Source organism: Panthera pardus, unplaced genomic scaffold (genome assembly GCF_024362965.1).
Source record: "Panthera pardus isolate Hobbes unplaced genomic scaffold, ASM2436296v1 HiC_scaffold_7, whole genome shotgun sequence".
NCBI classification, from domain to species: domain Eukaryota; kingdom Metazoa; phylum Chordata; class Mammalia; order Carnivora; family Felidae; genus Panthera; species Panthera pardus.
Genome location: NW_026527002.1, coordinates 34,455,339 through 34,475,597, shown reverse-complemented (window position 1 = coordinate 34,475,597; position 20,259 = coordinate 34,455,339). Strand labels below are relative to the sequence as shown.

The following is a 20,259-nucleotide window of genomic DNA, read 5'->3' as shown; positions in this document are numbered from 1 at the left end:
TGTGTGTGCATTTTACTGGATGATAATATATATTGTGTTTTTTGTTGTAGGTTGTAGTAAAAAAGTTGGAAAAATACTAGTGTAGTGTAGTAGTTAGTCTTAAGACATATTCTTGAGAAAACTGGCTTCCTAGTTAACATCCTAGATAAAAGTGTGTATTTCAGATGCAGTAATAAATATTAGCATTAAAAATAGCATTAATATCACAGGCCAAAAAAAAGGCAAAACGTTTGCTATATTAGTTGCGTGAAATAATTTGGAAGGCATACCAAGTGCCTTAGAAACCAGCTGTCTCACAGAAAGTAGTTGGAAAGAGCCCGGAAGTTACTGTTTTGTTTGCTCAAAGTTACTTCTTTGTTGCAATGTCTTATTAGCTGGCTAAAATTGGCCAGTTTTCAAGCATAAATAAAAAGCAATATAGAAGATCCAGAAATGCAGGGCATGATTATAAAAGCCAAGTGTTTCTTGCTCCCATGCAGGAGCAACAACAACAAAAAATTGAGGGGTGCCTGGGTGGCTCAGTCGGTTATGTGTCTGACTTCAGCTCAGGTCATGATATCATGGTTCCTGATTTTAAGCCTTGTGTTGGGTTCTGTGCTGAGAGCTCAGAGCCTGGAGCCTGCTTCAGATTCTGTGTGTGTGTGTGTGTCTCTCTCTCTGCCCCTCTCCCACTCACACTCTGTCTCTCTCTTTCAAAAATAAACATTAAAAAAATTTAAAAATTGAAAGAGACTTGATATCAAAGGTCTATTAAGTTTTCTTAATTACATATAGGCACTTAACCTGTGCCAAAGATCTTCTTAGAAGCTTTGCCTTCTTGGGGCACCTGGGTGGCTCAGTCTGTTAAGTGTCCAACTTTGGCTCAGGTCATGATCTCAAGGCTTGTGACTTCAAGCCCCACATGGGGCTCTGTGCTCAGAGCCTGGAGCCTGTTTACGATTCTGTGTCTCCATCTCTCTCTGACCCTCTCCCACCCATGCTGTCTCTCTCTTTCTCTCTATACTAAAAAAAAAAAAAGAAAAAAAAAAGCTTTGCCTTCTCAACCAAGCCTATTCTTTCAGAACTTAAGGTAGCTAGCCTACATTAAGAGAAAGGCAGGCACAGGGAGAAGAAATAATCAAGGACTTAAAAACAATGTCTAGAGCAGAAACTTTGATTTGGTTACTGGTATGTAGAAGATACTGGAGACAGATCAGAAACCCTGACAAATGATCAGCACCGTCCATTGTTCTGAATCCCCTTGAAACTTTTCAACTGATTCTAACATACAAGCATGTGTTTACCATCCTCAGGATGATAAATCAAGACATTCAGGTCTAAAAAGTGGGCTTCTCAATTTCTCAATTTCTCAATTCCCTCTCAGTTTCTACCTTTACTATTTGTCGGGAACATTTTTACATGCATTATACCCACTCCTTCCTTACCACAGCTTTCTGGCCTACGCTGAATATACAAAAGCTGTTGGTAAAGAAATTGGATTAACAAGAAAGAAAAATTCACACATTGAGAGATGTTTGGAAAACTATAATGCCCAAACTATTATTAGTAGTAAGGAGTTGGTGTTTTTTTAATTAATAGTGTCATTGTTATCATTATTATCATTATGAGTTATCATACAACCACATACAACAGTGTGAAAGAAAATGTTATTCCCTTGAATTTTCATTTAGTCACCTCTATGTCTACTTCTAGTCCTAAATGCAGCTGATTACAAAAAGCAAAATGTTAGTATACTCCACGTATTTGGAAGTATATCAGTTGGAAACAAAATAATTTCAGGATTTTCTTTTTACTCCTTTTTCTCCAGGTGATTATATCAAACATAAGAGATTATAGAGTTGTGACAAGTTGCGTAGCTGGCTTCTGATGATGGGTACCTAGGTGCACTGGCATCTGATTAACTGAAACTATCATGTATAGCCATTGGCATCCATGTTGGCCTCCTCTGAATTCCTAAATGTTTCCAGTTGTAGATACACATGATCTAGATTTTTTTAGGCTCTTTTAAACCTGTTGACTTTTTCTATTTCATCTAATTCTTCCCATTTCTTGTGGTAAGAGGAGAGTTCAATCACTTCAGTGAGTATCTCTGGGGTAATGGGATACTAGTTATGAATCTCTTAAAGCCTCTATGACTTCACTCACATTTACTCAGGTGTGCAAGTGAAATGGGGCTTCTGCATTTTTCTAAAACTGATGTAATCTAACAGTCCCCAATCTACTAGTTTAAAGAGTTAAAGCAAAACAAAACAAAACAAAATCCTTACATTTTCCTCATAACAATATTACATCTCTTCTGATACAAGCTCCAATTAACTTAAATGTTGAGGATACACAAAGTTTAGTTTCCCATGCTGGCTGATTTATATGGTTTTTCTTCAAGAACTTAAAGACTCTTGAGTAAAAATATATAGTCTTCCGGAGTTACTCCACTCACAATTCTTTTCCCCAAGAAGTGGTGCACATACACGCAGTGATTGACTGCGTCCTTCTGGCAGTGGCTAGAGGAACAGTTGGTCTGCATACACTGATAATTTCACCAAAGAAATATAATCAACTTATATTACAAAACACTTAAACACAGCCATTAAGCTTGGGTAGGATGTTTGCCAATAAAACAAGAGTAAATCAGAACAGTCAAGTACAAGAAAGGGGATAATACAATGGTGGAATATGTTATAAGAAACAATATTTAAATTGAGAATCAAAGAAGTTAATTTCCTTAAGGACACATAGCTAATAATAATAAAAATGAAGCTGAAATACTAAAAATTGCTGAGGGATGAACAAAGCATGCTGTTAACACACACTACACACAAACACACACACAAAAACTAAATTTAAATAGAATAATTCTAGACACTCAAAATAAATGAATGAGAAAAGTACAAAATTTTCTCATTTAAAACAGAGTCAAATACTATATGTAGAAAGGTTCACATAATGGCTTTAGGTAATACATTAAAAATTGAGAATAAGTAGTCAATAACAGAGAAATAGTTAAAGTATTTGACTGCATCTTTTCAAGAAGATATCATCTAGGTTATTACAGAATCAGAGATATAATGCTAAATCTTATGTAGAAAGATAAACCTACAATGTTGGTGACAAATTATTAAGGCATACATTGTATAATTGAAAATATATCAGAAATACTCTTGGGGCAAGATTATAACTGAATCTTAATGATCTGATTTTACAATCGAAAAATACCATAATTAAAATAGTCACTGCAGACATTCAGTTTTATGAACCATAACTTAATGATTCAGAAATTACTGCCTTCTTAAAGATTGTTTCCTTTACATAACTGATTTAAAGTGTCAATTTATCTCTTCAGCTATTGCCATCACCTGGTTTCCTTTCCCGTTAAAACAAGATAACATACACTAGGCCATACCTGAAATAATAATTATCAAGTCTGTATCATTTCATTCATTAAGCTATCATTCTAAATTGCTGAGTATAGCTTGGCAAAAGAATTGCATAATCTCTCTGTTAATTATTTATTTGTTTACACTAATTTAAAATACCTAAGCTGTTTAATTTGAAGAATTATCTGACTACCTAGGTATTAGAAATTCTGTTAAGATAGCTTCCTATTCTTCTGTAGTCAAATAGAAAAGAGAGACAAACAAAGAAACCCAGAAGTAATTCTGATTGCAAGACTTCATTTATGAAGGGTTACCAGAAGGCCCATGAAGGTCTCTCAAAATGAAAGTAAATATAAGAGATGCTTTTTAATTTTTTTACTTCTCAATGATTTAAAAGCATCAAAGAAAAGGTCCTGTCACAAACAATCAATTTTTAATTGGAAAAAAAGATATTTTGTGATAGAGCTGATCCACAAATTTGAAAAACTGTCAAATTAAAGAGGGATTAAGATTATTCTGTCTGGCAATTATGAATAGAGGTTATAAAGAGGTCTGTTTTTTCTAATTAAAAGGTACAATTAAAAATATTAAAAACAATAAAATAGATATATCCTTGTGGACACACACACACACCCACAAACACACGGCCACAAAGTCCTCCTGCTTGTTGGGGTTCACACTTTCTTTCAATAATGGTTAAAAATAACCAACTAAATAGAAATCAACAGGAGGCTCAGTCTCATGTCCGTTGGAAACTTAATAATCCTCTGGAGAATTTGGGGACGCTTATGTTTCTCTAGTTGTTTCTTGTTAATTTCCTATTTTCACTGAATGCTTAATTTCTGATCTAGAAGGCAGAATATGCTGTGGTCAGTTTTGTTTTCTTTTAAATAACATCTTATCATTTCTATATAAAGAAATCAGGTCAGATGGAGAATAGATTATCACTTGTTTCAAGTTTTATATTTTCACTAATACTACTATGTGATTCTTTTATAAAAGGATTGTACAAGAGCAGTAGTATTCAAAAACAGAGCAGTTTGTTCAACCTAAATTTTACATAGAGTGCCCATAAATAAAGTCAATAAAAGCTAACTTAAAAAAAAAGTATAACTATATTAGTTTAAGGAATGGGAAAACAGGTCAGTTTCCACACAAGGTATAGTTTCTACATGTACCAACAAGGTACACCTGAAGGAGCTGTGAAAAATCCAAGCACTGATGGAAAATTATACGAAATGCAAGCTTCCTTTCAACATGGATATTCTATCATTTTAATTAGTTGATTTCCCACTATATTTTATTTTATTTATCATATAATTACAAGGAATTACATGTTCTGGTTCAATAACTTCCTTCTAAAATGAGAAAGTTAAGTCTTAGACATGTTAAATAATTTGCCCAAGGTCATATGGATAATAAATAGTAGAGCCAGGATTTTATCGCAGACATTTTCACTCTGGATCCTAGATCCCCAAACACTTAGCCATCATACTAAGTTCTAGTGATTTTCATTTATTTTCAGTATTAGGGTAACTGAGTTAGGGCAGGGGCTATTCCAGGTTTTGTTGAGTCAGACACATAAATAAAAAAGAACACAAATTTACAAATTAAAAACTTGGTACACATGGGAATACAGCTAACCTTTAAACAATGCAGGAGTTATGGGCACCAACCCTCCCACACAGTCAAAAATCTACTTAAAACTTTTAACTCCTTCAAAACTTATATACTAAATAGCCTACTATTGATGAGAAACTACTGATTAAGCATAAATGGTTGATTAACACATATTTTGTATGTTGTGTGTATTATATGCTGTATTCTTATAATAAACTAGAAAAAAACATTATTATGAAAATCACAAAGAAGAAAAAATATATTTACAGTGCTATGCTGTATTTATCAAAAAAAAATCTATGTTTCAGTAGACTGCACAGTTTAAACCTGTATAGTCAAGAGTCATTTGTAGTTATTTAGAAAGAGAAGAAACTAAAAATTATAATTTTTAAAAGCTGGATGGTTTTTAAAAATCCCAGATCCAGAAAAATGTTATAGTACTTTTATTAATTAGTGGCCTAACAACATCTATTATATTTATTTTTATAAAATTTCTCCTGCATTTCTTATATATTTTCACTTCCTTGCATGGCAACAATTTTATATTATTTTTTATTGACAGAATAGAGTCTTTGCTTGAGCTTGGTTGGTAGAATTTTTAAAATTATTCTTAATAATTTAGAAATACTTCTTTTAGCTTCATAACTGATTATTAATAAATAAGTTTTCAGGATTCCTATCAAATTTTGGAAAATCCATATCCACATTTCTTTCATCTGTGAAATATAAGATTTGAAAGCTTTTCCACAGATTCAATTCTCTCCATATATTCTAAAGTATGTGCCAGTCCATGGCCCACATGTTCCTGGTACTAGGTTGCTATGGAATGGTTATATATGGTGATAAGAGCTCTGTTTCTGTTTATTAACATCAAGATGCTGTTGAGTCCACTCTGTGTGGTAGGGTTGTTTCTGATACCCATTTCCACCCATGCATAACTAGCAATAACTTGAATATGTAGCAGTGACTAAGAATCAAAAATTATATCTCACCAGACCAAACAAATATATCTCTCACGTAATTTTCCATAAACTGAATCCCCAAAAGGGCTGAAGCCACTCCAATGCCAGGTGCCATGAAAGTAAAATATAAGTAAAGGAAATTCACTGGCAAAGGGGAAAAAAAGTGATCACAGTCAAAATATCTTACTTATGCACATTTTGCAGAAACTGTGAGCAAGTGATTACATTTCTAGGGCTTCTCTCAGGGTCTTGGATGGGACCCAGGCAAATCAAATGACAGATCTAAAGTTTAAGCTTCATTACTTTCAAGGTAAATCTACCTCTGAGTTAAGCAAAAGAAACAATAAGAAGAAAATAGTATTAGTCAAGGTTGATTAAAAACAGAAGGCTTTGAACCTGGAGTGAAAGGTAAGTTTAAAAAAAAAAAAAGCACATGAAGTCAGAAACACAGAGAAAAGTAAATCATGAGCTTGAATCAGAGTCTATGGAGGAATTGCCTCAGATTTACAACTGGGGAAAAAGTGGTAGAAATGGCACAGTAAATCATTGGCTGAGCGCAAAATACCTGGGAATCTGTTACATTTGGTTATATTTGCCCCTAGAACATATTCCCTGTATGCCAGCCACATGAGTTCCTCAAAGATCCCCAAAACTTGCCAAAATTCAAGGCCCTTATGTGTGAGGATATATGAACATTTTCAAAAATTGCACAGCTAAAATCTCTGGGCTTTAGAAGGTACAGACCATTTCATCAAATGTTTTGTGAGCCAGAGATTAGTGGGATAGAAAAATCCAACTAAAAAGATCACCTTAATTAAAGGATACACACATGCATACCTTTGGGCCTCCTTAATAGTTTTCGAAGCAGCATTTATGACACTTACAAAATTATTAAAAAGGGTTTTAAAAAGCAACCCTCCTCATGTCATTTATTTATCCACTTTCCCTGTATTTTTTCAAGTAATTCACTATAAAATTATTTTTCTGGAATCCAGTGTGTACTTGAAATTTTTCATGAATCATTAATCATTAATATGCACATCACTTTCTGTCTGACTTCTCATTTGAATTGCCTAATCAGTCAAGGATGAGTGAACAGAATAACAACTGATTTTATTTGATCATCCAAATTCATATGACAAACGTTGATTATTATCAGTTTTTCCAGAAATTGAGTTGGTCATTCATATGGAGTGCAGACATCAGAATCACAGCATGATTTGGGTTCTCTTTGCTATTCTTATACACACAGTTGAAAATTGAAAGATCAGTGACAGCAACTTTAACTCCTCAAGCTTTAAAAAAACCTTTTATGGTTAGAAAATAGATAATTTTTTTAAATGTCAACTTTCTCCTTGTTTTGGGGGGAGGATAGATGTGCTTTTTCCTTATGGAAGGGAAGAAATTAAAAAACATATTGTACCATCAGAATAGAATTGCAGATTTCCCTTCATTTTACAAGGACATGATTAAAGAAAATAATAAACAAGGCTGCTAACTAGAATTTCTGTAAAAAGAGTGAAGGCATCATAAAACAAGTTTCAAATAGCTTAACTTTCTGTGTATTCATGATTCTAACACCAAACTTGAGAATTTTGAGAATCCTCAGGAAAAGAAGTTCATCAAAGAGCACTTCCCCTAGAATCTTTCACAAACTCAGCCCATAAGACATGAGTGCTTAGCAATAGCCACATAAAAAAAGAGCATAAGTAAGGTCTCCAAAATACAGTTGACTCTCAACACGAGTTTGAACTGTGTGGGTCCACTTACATGCAGATTTTTTACAGTACAGCACTGTAAATTAATTTCCTCTTCCTTATGGATTTCTTAATAACATTTTCTTTCCTCTAGCTTAGTTTCTTATAAGAATATAGTATATAAATACATAGAACACACAAAATACATGTTAATAGACTGCTGATGTTGTCGGTAAAGCTTCTCATCAACTGTAAGCTATTAGTAGTTTAAGTTTTTACAGAGTCAAAAGTTATACATGGATTTTAAATTTCATGGGGTGGGGGTGGGGTGGAGGGGTCTGGTGTTCCTAAACCCTACATTGTTCAAGGATCAATGTACTTCAGAAGTTGCCTGTATCTTGCTCTCTTAACACACTTAGCAGCAGTAAACAAAATATTCATGGATTACTGAATTATACAGATGCTTACAACTTTTATTTAAGGTTTTCTATATTTTTTATGCTTAGACATTTGAAATGGCTGCTTCCAAGGCACAAAATTGATGAGACAGATTTTTCTGTAAAAGAAACTGACAGGCAATTTTGTTGGGAATCTTAATTATTCTTAACTTAATCACCCTATTTCTCTTTTCTATGCTCAAAGGAACGAAATAACTACATGTCATATTCAGAAGGCAAGCAACAGCATCTACCTACATTTTGGATTTTTGAGTTCAGCTAAAAAAAAAATGCCTCTACTGTCTGGCCATTCACTCATTCATTTGTTTATTCAACAAATAGTTTTGTGCAATGGTTAATTTCAGGTATTATTCTAAATAAATAATTATTCTACTATTTGGCATACATAATATAAAGACAAATATGCTCCTAGCCTCACACAAACTTAAATTCAAAAAGAAAGTCAGAGGTGCCTGGGTGGCTCAGTCAGTTAAGCATCTGACTCGGTTTCAGCTCAGGTCATGATCGCATGGTTTGTGAGTTCGAGCCCTGCATCAGGTCTGCACTGCATTGTTTGGGATTCTCTCTCTGTCCCTCTCTCTCAACTTATGTCTGTGAAAGTGTACAGCACTGTATTCTATGGAAAGTAATAGTGAGACATATCTAGTCTAGAGTTGTCAGAAAATATTTCCCGGAAATGATGATGTGTAAACTGACACCCGAAGGATAACCTGGGAAATGAAGAAAAGGAAGGTAACAGTGTTGAACATGTATTGCTTGTCCAAAGGTCCAGAGTCAAGTATTCAAGATTAATGAAGAAAGCCCAGAGTGGTTGGAGCAGAGATGGCAATGAGAAAATTGGACATAAAGTGATGCTAAAAAGACAGGCAGGGTGAAATCCTAGAGGGCATGTAAAGAATTCCTGTGAAGAATTTTAGACCTTATCAGAAGGAAAGGTAAAGTCATCCAAGGGCTTTATAAAGAAGAATAACTGACATATTTGCATTTTTGAAAGTTTTGTCTAGCTGCAGACAATGGATTAGAATATTGTAAGATAATGAATTAAAATCAAGTAGAAGGATATTACATATTATATATGAAAAATTCCATCTAGTAGGTCAAGTTCTTAAAATCAGTTTGGAATACGTTAAGTGAATTTAATGGGACTAACAACACACGGTACAATTCATTGTCAGTCCATTCATCTTTCCACAGGAGTAAAGCTAGTATCACCAGTATTATTGATATCATGACTAGAGACACTTCCTTTGTCTAGATGGCCAACTGGTTATGCCAATTTGAAAATTTCCAGTCCAAAATAATCTGTTATGTTTACTGTCTTGAATTTCTGACTATATTTCAGTTACTGTCAAAATGCTAACCAGGAAAAATTAAATATAAGAAATATCCTGTTATTCCTCTCTTTAAGAGCATACCTTCAAGATATATTCTATTCTCATCTAATGGTAGGACCATGAAAATCTACAAACTTAAATTTAATTCGTTAGTTCTAACTTTTCCATAATTTGAGGGGAAATATATGTTTAGCAAAGCCACTAATAGTCATATGTATCAGATGGATGGATGGGTGAAAGGATAGAGTTGCAGACATATATGTAATAAAAACATTTACATATTTGTATTTGAATATCTATGGATATTTTGAACATCACATTTCTATGAAACTGAAGATAGAGATATTTATCTGTAGATAGACATTGATATAGATATTGAAATCTACAGATACTAATCTAAATCTATATATCCATGATATATACAGATACATATCTTTGATATATAGATGTATATCTGTTGATATATAGTGAAATATGGCTATATAAATATTTTAATTTTTAAATATAAAAATGTTGCTTTTTTAGAAAATTGACAAGAAAATGACAATATAGAGAAAATCCATTATGCACTGAGTAAAAAGAAAATTAAAATGTTGCATAATGTTGTCATTCATGTACTTCAGTATTTGCTTCTCAGCAAGAAAAATTTGACACTTGAATAGATGTTTTTAAACTGATGATAATTAGAATTTCTATTTTCTTCTGGGATGCCTAAAAATATTTGACCTAAATTTAGTGCTATGACATATCAAGTATGTTAGCTAAGGTATACTATATATTACATTTTAAATATTTATTTATGTATTTATTATTAATTAATTAAAATAAATTTAAAATAAGAGTAGGAATTCAAGAGTAAATTTAAAATAATAATTAAATTTAAAATAAATTTAAAATAGGAAAATTGTATTGTAGACCACTGAATAACATATGATTCAAAGAACAGATTTTTATTTGCTTTTTTTTCAAAAGTTTTATTTTATTTAATTAATTTATTTATTTATTTTTGCGAGTATTATCTTTTAATAAAACAAACCTGACAGGTTATAGAAATCTAAATGAACATTTGTCCCTCAAAGCAGTTACATCCTTAGTTCCAATAAAGCTACCGGTGTTGGAGCCATTATTTGGAACCCCTCTTTGGGGAAAGGCCTTCAAAGGCAGTTCATGAGCCACATGAGAAAATATCCCTCCAAATGTTTCCCAACAGTTTTATACACTTTTTAAGAATCTCTTTTGTCATTGCTGAGTTTTTTGTTTTTGTTTTTGTTTTTTGTTTGTTTGTTTTTGTTTTTGCTTTTTAACTTTGTAAGGGCTTGAAGTGGATATGGTGAGAGAGTGATCGCTAAGACTAGGGCATGGAATGGAGCTGGTAAGGAAGTATTTTTACTTAATTAGATTTAGTAGTTAAAGAGAAAGAAAAAAAATCATGGAAGACCACCAGGTTCCTGACTTATGAAATTATAAGTATGGTGGTGGAATTTAATGAGATGGAAAAGGCTTCAGAAGAGGCAAGTTTAGTGGGATGAACAAGAGTTTAGTTTTAGATTTGGAAAGTGAGATATGCCAAGTGATCACATCAAGTAGATAACTATTCCAAATCACTAGAGGAAAAAAAAAATGAACTAAAAGAAATGCTTGTAGGCATCTGATTCTGGGAAAAATAAATTAGCAGAGACTTGATTTGCTTTCTTGCCTGAAACAACTAAAAAATTAGAATACAAGTATAAAATAATGGTTTTATAGACATTAAATATCAGGCAGAGAAAAATCGTGTTCCCTGGAAACAAGATACAAACAAAGGTAAGACATGTAATTTTCCTAGTGTACAGAAAAGAAAGAAAATTTCTATGCTGCAGCATGAAGAGAGGAAACCCAGTCTCTCAGAATTGAAAAGACATATCTAAGAGTCAGGAGAGGTTAAGGAGGTGAGTCCACAGAGAAAATTATTGTAGAGGAGAAAAATGCAGAAAGTATGAAAGACAGCTCCAAAATTTTGCGAAGAGTACTTGTTGAGTCTTTAGTATTATCACTGCTCGCATGTGAATAAATTATAATAGGCTGGAAATTGAACCACCTGAAAATATCAGAGGAAACAATATATGGAGCTCAACCACAACAGCCTCTGGAAATAGGTTCTTTTTCCAAAAGGCAGAGTGGAAACCTTGTCATTCACAGGACATGGGATAAAGTACTCATGAAGGTTTTGCTTTAATATCGGGGAAAAATAACCTTAGATTAAATGCTATACTGATTCTGGCTAACAAAACCTAAAATCAAAATCTAATAAACTCAGCTAATCCTGGAACAAAGGTCAAAATTATTTATAATAATATAAAAATATTGAGCATCCAAGGAGTTAAAATAATCACAAAGTCTGATATGCAATCAAATATTACCAAGCATGCAAAGAAGCAAATACAATTAGAGCTTCAAGGATAAACATGAAATATACAATTATAGTCACAGATTTCAACACCCCTCTTTCAAAAATTAATATAAAAATACAGAAAATAAAGCTATGGCCTTGAACAACTTGATCTAACTGATAATTATGGAACATTACCCCCCAAGTGAGAGCAGAATATACATCATTTTCAACTGTACATAAAACATTTATCAAAATAGATAATATTATGTATCACGAAACATGTTTCAGTATATTTACAAGGAATCATATCATGAAATGTATATCCTCAGAGCACAACAGAATTGAATTAGATATCAATAACAGAAAGTTCTCTGAAATATTCCTAAATATGTTTGCAAACTAAATAACAGATTTCTAAATAACCCATAGATCAAAAAAGAAACCTTAAGGAGAATTAGAAGGTATTTTGAACCAAATGAAAATAAAAATTCATATATATTAAAATTTGTGGGATGTAGCCTAAGTAGCAGTTAGAAACATACCACTAAATGCCGATATTAGAAAGAAATGGTTAGACCAGCGACCTCAGCTTCCACCTTAAAAAACAAAACAAACAAACATAAAACTAAAAAAAGAACTTAAATCCAAAACAAGCAGAAGAAAAGGTGTATTAAGGATTAGAGTACAAACCAAGATGCAGGAGGGGAGAAAAATCAATGAAATAATGAAATCAAAAGGTGGTTCTTTGAGATCAATAACTTTGATAAACCTCTAGCCATATTGAGCAAGAATAAAATAGTGAAGATACAAATTGCGAACACCAAGAATGATAGATATGACATCTCTATAGATTATTTGGGTACTAAGAATAACAAGTGAATATCATGAGCAACTTTATGTCAATAAATTCCACAACTGGATGAAATGGATAGATTTCTTAAAAGATGAAAACTGTTTACTAATTGTCACCCAAGAAGAAAGAGATAATTTGCATGGTCATATATCTAATTTTAAAACATTAAGCTTGAAATTATAAAAGTGAACAAGGAAACCTTGAAAGGTTTTATCCATATATTACAAACTGTCTTGATCACAATAATGGTTTCAGAGATGTATGTATCTTTGCCAAATGTATCAAATTGTACACTTTATTTTTTTAGTGTTTATTTATTGTTTCTGAGAGAGAAAGAGAGTGCAAGCAGAAGCAGGGGAGGGGCAGAGAGAGAGGGGGAGGGAGAATCCGCTATGTGAGCATGGAGCCCAACGTGGGGCTCAGTCTCAGGAACCATATGAGATCATGACCTGAGCCAAAACCAAGAGTCAGTCTCTTAACTAACTGAGCCACCCCCGAGCCCAAAATTGTACACTTTAGACATGTGGTTTGTTGTGTGTTAATGGGTAATTCAATAAAACAGCTTTTTAAAAAAACAATAGATGCTTTTGATATAAAATCCAGACATTATTGTGTTAATCATCCTCCCCTATTTAAAGTAATTTTTTAAATAGGAATATAAAAATAATACCAAAATATCAAAGAGATAAGGGAAGATGTCCTAAGTTGATAAGAGGATGCCTCACATTTCCGGGGGGGGGGGGGGGAGTGTATAGAAGGGTATAGACAGAGAAGCACAGTAAGGAAATTCAAAGTCTAGAGCATTAATTATTTTACTGAAGTCTTTAAATCTTTCTGCTTTATGGAAACTAATTATTCAGAGATTCGATTAGCTTCTCTAGAAATGCTCAAGACCTTGCTTCCAGTTATCTACTGCCATCAAAGTGACTCTCTGCCCTTAGGTTTTGTGAAATCCTTGTGTGTTCTGGAGATATTTTGAAGGGTCAAGAAAATACGACCACTTCTTATCCTTCGACTGTTACCAGTCTGATCCAATCCTCATTTTCTCTTGTATTAATGTAATAATCTATTAAATGTTCTCCCTATTTACATGCTTACTTAATATTGCAGCCAAAAGGAGCCTTTAAAAATGTAATTCGAGTTTTGTCTCTGGATTTCCTCTTTGTAAAAAGCCCAAGTTTTTACAATGGATCAAATTATCAGTCTACCCACATCTTCTAAAGCTCTTCACTTATTCATTCCAATTTTGTCACATTGGTCTCTTTGCTACCCTTCAAACACACCAAACAAACCTCCACCTTAGGGTTTTTGCATTTCTTATTTCTTCTGCTCCAAAAGTTCCCTCTCAAGATATCTGCACTGTATGTTCCCTCACTTCATGTTTTTGCTCAAATGCCAACTTCTCAGTGAGACTTCCTCTGAGAACTTCTAGATACCTCTATTCCTACCAAAATCTGTAATTTCCTAATCTTTCTCCATAACACTAATCACTTTCTGATTCCTCATGTATTTTCTTTTTTGTTATTGTTGGTTGTCTTCTATTACAATATAAGCAAAATGAAGGCAGTGTCTATATTAGGTTCTGTATGATGAACAGGGGTTGGTGTTTAAAAGATACTCAATAAATATTTATTGAAAAATGAAATATTTTACTCTTTCCTTAAGTCATTTCTACTTACTAATAAATTACCCAAATTGTTTTCAAGCTTCAGGACTATCAATTTACTTAAAGCAAGTGAATTTTACTTTAATGTCTATCATTACTACATTATTTTATCATCTCTATATACCTTCTTCAACTACTCAAAATCATGCCAAGCCTTCTATTTGTTCAAATTATCCCCATAGCTCTCTTCTTTCTATATTAAAAAACTGATTGTTTTATAAAAATAAAATTCTAGTACAGTACAATATTTTATAATTTAATTTATATAAAATTATTTATATTTTACTATAATATGATACATTAATTAAAGATGAATTGCATTTATCTCATAGTTACTGCTTACAATGTGATTAAAATAGGAATCTAGGACTCCTGGATAGGAAAAAAACTGAGTGCCTCATGTTTTATTTACCATAAAAATGCATGATAAAAATGATAAGCACTGTATTAATCTCTATGTCAGTGGTTTTAGGAAAAGAAAAGCCACTATTCTTCAGATGCTGATAATCATTATCAGTGCTAGATTCATTCAATGATGTGTAGAATTTAGAACTCTGCAATTGTACTGTAAAAATCTTTTCAGTATTTTAATTCTTACAGGAAAATAACAATTATTTTGAGGATAAAATTCTCTATCTTCTATCTTTTTCCTTCATTTAAACTATCATTTCATAAAATAATTTTCAACATTGTGAAGTTTCTTAGGAATGAAACCATTGTCCTAACAGGAATCTATTCTTAGGAAATGGCAGAATGAGACACACTAGTACAATTTAGACCCTGATGATTACTTCTTAAAGTTCCTTTTTACACTTTACTTCCACTTTATACCTCTTTAGTTTTCTCTATTCCATCCAAGAAAAAATGAATACATATAATAATAAAAGTAATTAACATTTGAATTGTATTTTAACATTTCTAAAGCACTTTTACTTATATTGCCTCATTTAACCTTAACAACAACACTGTAAATTTAAATAGTTGGTATTTTCCCATTATCTAGTTAAAGAACATAAGGAGCCTCTGATTTCAAATAATAGTGATAGTATCAGACACAATTTAAGCCTGGTTCTATATATCATTTTCTTCCCTGTCCTGCCATTCTAGGAAGAATAAGCAACATTTTTTAGTAAGAATTTTATCCAAATGACTGTGTATAGTTATCTTGATTTTTCATAACCCAAGAACCCATAAATAAGAATAAATAAAATATCTGTCATAAGTATCTTGTATTACAATTATTAACTTAAGCTAAAAGTTAGGAAATATTCCTAGTATGAATTATGAAAAAATCAATTTTAATCTGATTTAACAAACTGACATAATTCTTGCATTCAATGCAAGCATGATTTAATTAAAAGTTACTACTGGGCTTGATATTTGAATAACTGAAAACTAAAGGATTGTAATAAAGATACACAATCATATTTTTTGGATCAGTAAACCACACTCTATTCATCTAGCAATGCCACATGAAACTATACTGGAACCGGAGGAAAAAGAAAAACATACATGCCCTCTATATATTCATACTAAAATACCCTCCCATAATTTGAGCTAAGTGGAAAATGTTAATAAAAGGCTCTACAACAACAAAAAACATGAGTGGATATAAAATCCTGCATTGCAAAATCAGTTAACACACAATTATCAACGTTCATAAATCCACCTAGCAGGGACCCAACTACCTGGTTATTTAGAAACAGTAGGCTGATGGGAAATGACAGTACTCCTCACTGAACAAAGAAATTCAGGTCATAAAACAAAGAAAAACAATGATCCAATTAAAAATTTTCTATTTTGTTTATCATGGTATTTTACATTAATTTTGATTTTTTCAAAATATTGCCCCAAATGTATGTTACCTTAATTATTATTGCCCCAAATAAGGGCAATAGTCTCTAATTATTGAGATTTTTGGTTACTCCCACCTTAAATTTGCACCTTCTCTTAATCTGAGACCTGTCTCCAGGTACATTTTTAAGTATCACTGAAAAAAAGATAACTGAAAAGCTGTAACTACAGATTGAAACAGATTAAAGCCTCAATAACAAAAATATATGTTCTGTTACACCACAGCATATTAAGCTAATGAGTTCTAGAGTCAGACTTCCCAAATCTAAGTCTCAGCTTCACACTTATGAAAAGGATAACTTTGAGCACTTAATTACACCTCTCTATGCCTCAGTTTCATTTTCTGTAAAATAAAGCCAATAAAGAAAACATGTCAGAAAATGATTAACTACGTTAACACACATAAAGCATCTTGAAAAGCTACCCAGTACAGAGTAGGCTCTCAAAGATGATGACTATTATCACATTCATATCAAGTACTATGCAATTTTAAAATAAAAATATGTATCAGTCTATTGTCAATTAATTCTAGAGAACATTTTAGTAATGGGTGCTAACCACATCAGCTATCTTTTAGAAAAAAAACCCAGCATTTTGTTTTCAAGAATTATAATAAATATATAAGCCCTTCCACACACTACCAAATCGAGCTTTAAGAATTTAAAGAAGCTTGGGATTACTTTCTTTCTTAGCCCATGCTAGATGTAAGGAAATTAAACATGAATTTTTGTGATGATTTGTGTAAGCTTAATAAATGAACACCTGAGCATACAGGTTGAAAGTTTAGTAGATAATAAAATAAAAAAAAAAGTTCATACTTCTTTTAACATTTCTTCAACTGCAAAATAGTTCTTTCTTTTTTAACTTAAATTTTATTTAGTTAAAGTGCAATATTGGTTTCAGGAGTAGAATTCAGTGATTCATCACTTACATGCAACACCCAGTGCTCATCACAAGTGTCCTCCTTAATACCCACTACCCATCTCGCCCATCTCCCACTGACCTCCTTCCATCAACCCTCAGTTTGTTCTCTATTATTAAGAGTCTCTTGTAGTTTGTTCCCCCTCTTCTCTTTTCTCTCCCTTCCCATATGCTTATAGGTTTTTTTTCCTTAATTTCCACATATGAGTGAAATAATATGGTATTTGTCTTTCTTTGTTTGACTTATTTCACTTAACATAATACATTCTAATTCCATCCACGTCATTGAAAATGGCAAGATTTCATTCTTTTTAATGGTTGAAAAATATCCCATTGTATACGTAAACCACTTCTTTATCCAAATGTTCATCTGTTGATGGGACATTTGGTCTCTTTCCATACTTTGGCTATTGTCGATAGCTATAAACATTGGGGTGCATGTACCCCTTCAAATCTGTATTTCTGTATCCTTTTGTTAAATTCCTAATAGTGCAATTTCTGGATTGTAGGGTAGTTCTATTTTTAATTTTTTGAGGAACCTCCATAATGTTCTCCAGAGTAGCTACTCAGTTTGCATTCTGACCAACATTACAAGAGGGTTCTCCTTTCTCCCCATTCCCACCAACACCTGTTGTTTCTTGTGTTGTTAATTTTAGCCATTCTGACAATTGTGAAGTATCTCATTGTGGTTTTGATTTCTATTTCCCTGATGATGAGTGATGTTGAGCATCTCTTCATGTGCATGTTAGCCATCTGGATGTCTTCTTTGGGAAAAATAATAGTAGTTATTTCGTGTGTGTTTTGAATAGCCCCGCTTAAGTTTTTAATCACTTCTTAGTTCCCCACAGCTTGCCGGAAAAAAAAAAAAAAAAAAAGAAAGGCCCCGCATAAGAAAGATCCAGCAGTGATTATTCACAGATAAAATTAAATTTGAAAACTTTTTCCCTTCTGGTCTTTAATATGTATGTTCTCATCCACAGTATCAGTTATCTTTCATACTTCGCTTGTTAATATGTTTCTGGCTATGAAATTATTTCCCGTCATCCACACACATATACAATCCTCAACAATACATCACTCCACCTTGCTGCTTGATTTTTTCATCCTTCTATCTATACTCCATTTATACTTTTCTTTGTATTTCATCCAGCTTTTTGGTGGGTAAGCATGTATCCCTTTTGATCTAAGTTCTCACTAGACACAAATGGGAACTATATACACTGCCTACAAAACTGTGATGGTCTTTATAAAAGAGACAAAAAATGGGTCTTATTAGTTCTCACCACAGAATCTGCACAAACAGTTTTGGGGAAAAAAAAGAAAGGAACAATTTTTTTTAAATTCTTTAAATTTTATATGTGGCTGCTTTCTAAATAGCAAATGATATCTGTATACCATTAGGTCAACTGTTGCAGGGAGTATGGCCAGAGTTGCAAAAGATGAGTCCGCAAGCAAAGTGCAGTTAAGTGAAGGTCCTCATACTCGAATAGGAATGAGGCCCGACTCCAGAATGAAGTTTCTTTTTGTTAGGATAATTGCTAAAGATTACAGTGGAATTAGGCAGTCTATGTTGCGTCAGAGAAGACAGGGAAGTTCCCAAAACAAAAGGAGTTTTGGCAGCTGCTTGGGAATATTCCTTAAAATCTCTATCTGGAGGTAGAGTAGCCAGAGACAATTGGCTCTAATCATCATTTGTGGGTGGTGGCGGAGGTCATTCTGGTATTTTCCTCCGGTGCTGTAGTTTTGATTTCTTCAGAGAAAGACTCATCCTCAAAACTATCGGATGTAAAATCCGACTCATCTTCTTCTTCTTGATGAGTTTTTAATTTAGGTGAACTTATATTTTGTTCTGAGTCAGACTGTAATGGCTGTAAAGTCATCTCAATTAAAGAGCATAAAGACAAAACTTTTAATTTTTTTTTTTTTTTTTTTTCAACGTTTATTTATTTTTGGGACAGAGAGAGACAGAGCATGAATGGGGGAGGGACAGAGAGAGAGGGAGACACAGAATCAGAAGCAGGCTCCAGGCTCTGAGCCATCAGCCCAGAGCCTGATGCGGGGCTCGAACTCACGGACCGTGAGATCGTGACCTGGCTGAAGTCGGACGCTTAACCGACTGCGCCACCCAGGCGCCCCAAGACAAAACTTTTAAAAGAAATGATATCTCCATTTTGATGAGCACGTCTCAGCATTTTCAAAATTAATCTCCATTGTTTAAGGTTTAAAAGATTTTTTTTTCAGAAGGGTTAAACCAATAACAATGTTTCTTAAGTACCAGAGTTCATCAAATTTCCCCTCTTCACTTTTACTTCTGAACTTCTCAATAACGTATGAAGTAATTTAGAGTAAGCTTCATGATCATGAGACTGGGAGTTTCCCATACTTCACTATCCCAAAGCGGGGACTTACATGTCCTACTGCTCCACTTTGGTCCTCTGCGACTGTAAACCCAAGTATTCTCTAATACTGTTTGCCACCCCCCATCCTGCCGAAAACGCCAATTGTTGCAGGGAGTATGGCCGGAATCGCAAAAGATGAATCCACAAAGTGCAGTTAAGTGAAGGTCCTCATACTCGAGTCGGAGTGAGGCCCCAGCTCCAGAATGAAGTTTCTTTTTATTAGGATAATTGCTAAAGACTACATGCATAAAGTCAGCTAAGCAAGTTTGTTAATCAATCTAATGGTTTAGCTTTTCAAGGTTGAATTTTGAGTTAATTGGTTTCTGTAACACTAGGAAGGGTCAGGTATGAAGGAGGATCCGGCCCTGGACAATGTTAGTGGCTCTAGGCATTCCTTACGAGCTGCAGCCACGTTCAGCTGTGTAAACATGGCCTAAGGCCTTGCACCTTTCTGCAGCCTTCCCCTTTTGAAGTCTTTTCCTTTGATGCTTCTCTCCTGAATCTCCCACAGTCAACCTTGCACAAAATGCAAGGAAGGAAACTATATAGATAGCATTCTCTTTGTTAAACTTTATTTGAGCTGCAGTTATGTGGGCAGGAATACAAGTGGTAATGAGCCCAGGAAGAAGACAGATCAAGTGGAATCAAGTGGTAGTTAATGAGTAAAAAGTGTTATCTGGCTGATAAAAATGGTAGTTATTCAATGAAGATCAAGATTTAAGACCAGTAAAAGAGAAAGAAGTAGGTATC

General features: G+C 33.3%; 1 protein-coding gene across 3 annotated transcripts in view; it reads right to left on the bottom strand.

Annotated features, from left to right (window-relative positions):
• CNBD1 (cyclic nucleotide binding domain containing 1) overlaps positions 1–20,259 on the bottom strand; it is a 457,457-nt gene that overhangs the window by 242,939 nt on the left and 194,259 nt on the right. The gene's annotated exons all lie outside the window — the stretch shown is intronic.